The sequence below is a fragment of the Wyeomyia smithii genome, chromosome 1, assembly GCF_029784165.1.
Source record: "Wyeomyia smithii strain HCP4-BCI-WySm-NY-G18 chromosome 1, ASM2978416v1, whole genome shotgun sequence".
NCBI classification, from domain to species: domain Eukaryota; kingdom Metazoa; phylum Arthropoda; class Insecta; order Diptera; family Culicidae; genus Wyeomyia; species Wyeomyia smithii.
Window position 1 is genome coordinate 123,472,847 of NC_073694.1, and position 2,935 is coordinate 123,475,781.

The following is a 2,935-nucleotide window of genomic DNA, read 5'->3' on the forward strand; positions in this document are numbered from 1 at the left end:
GGCAAGCTAGTCATTATTAAAGACGACAATTTACCCCCGCTACGGTAAAAGACCGGTAGGATTTAAAATATTCATCCCGGACAAGATGGTGTTGTCCGAGTAATGTATGTATGTATGTATGTATGTATGTATGACCTTCTAGATTCCACTGTCTGGCAGTGATAGGGTGAAAAAAGACAATGCTGTTGAGTCTTGTTTCTGCGTCTGTCTTGTTTTCAGAACCTAGAAGGTGTTAGCTCTACCGACCTTCTAAAGACCCTTTGCAGAATGACTGAGTACTTGCAGCGCATTCCGAAGTCAATTTCCATTCGGTAAGCCCCGCCTCAAAATAATATTAGAATCTAATAGATTCTATTATTATTCTCAGACTTTCAATTCATTTGACATATCAATATCAAAAGAATTGACCCGTATTTAATATATATATATATATATATATATATATATATATATATATATATATATATATATATATATATATATATATATATATATATATATATATATATATATATATATATATATATATATATATATATATATATATATATATATATATATATATATATATATATATATATATATATATATATATATATATATATATATATATATATATATATATATATATATATATATATATATATATATATATATAGGGTAACTGACTGCTTCATCATGTGATATGTATTGTGGGCAGGATTCAGTTTGCCAAGCTCTACTGCTTTTATTCCACTCAGAAACTCAATGTGTTTTAACTTACCTTTGACGTTGACGTTTTTCTGTTCGCATGAATGAATCACTCCATTAAAAAACTCAAACATTTTTATTGTTTTTTTTTGACAAAATCTAAACTGCCACTTTCACACATCTAGATATTTTTCCCGGCCGAAGAAAACTTTCACACAACACATCTTCGCCGCTAGCGATATTTGGTTACGATTTTCTCGTGAAATATCAGGGCTAGTATCAAAATAATAGTGACTTTAGTGACTTTTGCATTAAAATAGTGACCAATAGAGTCCATATAGTGATCAAAATATACAAAAGAGGGTTTTGAAATTCATGTTGAATCATAAATCAACCAAAAGTCAAGATGGTGTTGTCCGAGTAATGATGCTAAAAATCGCAGAGTTTGACGAGGGCGAGGAAGGCTCTAGTCAAGTGAACTAGTGAACCCCTAATTCCCATCCCACCTCGAACTAAATACACTCCACACTTTATCCCTGGTAAGAGTAAACTATAGAGTCCACTATATCCGAAAACAAGTGGCACACGAGAGCTGTGATAGTCCACTATATCCGAAAGCATGCGGCGTACGAGAGATGGAGACGGTCGCAGTAGCAGAACCACACATATCAACCATTATCGTCATCATCATCGTTAGCGTCAACTCACTGCTGATAAGTGGTAGCTTACCGAATTTATTAATGAAAAAATAAAGTGCGTTTAAGTAATTCGTGTAGTTTTCAAAAAAGTGTTAGTTTCTTTTATTCATTGCAACAATCCAAAAGCGAATTGAGTTGCAAGGTATTCGGCATGGCTCATACCTGGAAGCAAACGGGAAATATTATCTCGACCAACCAACTGGCGCGTAACTGCCAATTTTGTGAAACCGTGGTGGAGTGGAGGTAAAATCCAAAATGACCATCAAAAACTGATTTTAGCCGTATTTCAGACGAAAGGTATAATTGAAATATGGAATTACTAGTTGTGAAATATCAACTACAAGTAATTTTGTACAATATGTTATTTATTTTTGGTTTTTCATAATACGAAATAGTTATTCATAATTCGGAACCATGGGTGGACAGGTACAAACAAGGTGTTTATCCCCGTATAAGTCGTCAATTCTTCCAACGGTTGGCCAAACTTTTGTTTCCGGTTTAACGAATGGCTAAAAAGTAACACTATGAGTATCATATAAAATCATATATTGAAGTCTTACCGCTGGGAAAGCACCAAGTTCCTTTGGGTATGGTCGATTCGATTCGGGTCTTATAAGTGTATTATATGTTTTCAATATACATGAACATCCCATTACAAGCGCAAAGAATTTATTATTAATTATTTATTTTTTTAGACCCTTTAACAATTGTCATTCGGGTCTTATAAGTGTATTATATGTTTTCTTCTTTTTCCAACAGGTATTTGTGCGCAAAAGAATTGTATGATTGGTCTAATCAGAAAAGTAATGAAAATTCATCAAAAATGTCATTTAGTTGGGTATCAGATGAAAAAAATGCACAAGGAGTAACAGAATGGAGCAATATTTTCAAAAAATCAATAACAATAGCTGCCACACAAAAGTATCACTCTTTTGTTCCGATTTCATAAAATAAGATACAAACGAAGCTGTTTTCAAAAGATGACGAATCATTTACTTATGATGTATATAAAATATAAGGTGAAACTAGCTCTGTAAAGTATCTATGTCATGAAAAAATATGTTCCTAAGATAATAAAACTCGAAAATAAATATTTGATTCTTATATATAAATATATATATCTATATATATATATATATATATATATATATATATATATATATATATATATATATATATATATATATATATATATATATATATATATATATATATATATATATATATATATATATATATATATATATATATATATATATATATATATATATGTATATATTAATATATATAGATAGATAGATAGATATATATATATATATATATATATATATATATATATATATATATATATATACTATATATATATAATATATATATATATATATATATATATATATATATATATATATATATATATATATATATATATATATATATATATATATATATATATATATATATATATATATATATATATATATATATATATAAACTAAATATACCTAAGAAATGTTCTCACTAATTTCAAAAGTTTTGCGAGATAATGT

The 2,935-nt window shown here is 28.1% G+C and overlaps 1 protein-coding gene across 2 annotated transcripts in view; it reads left to right on the forward strand.

The window, feature by feature from the left end:
- Window positions 1-2,295, forward strand: part of LOC129718270 (uncharacterized) — a 42,979-nt gene extending 40,684 nt beyond the window's left edge. For both annotated transcript variants that reach the window (XM_055668880.1, XM_055668882.1), the window contains exon 2: window positions 2,148-2,295. The gene's annotated coding sequence lies outside the window, so the exon portion shown is untranslated. The remainder of the gene's footprint in view (window positions 1-2,147) is intronic.
- The last annotated feature ends 640 nt before the right edge of the window (window positions 2,296-2,935 follow it).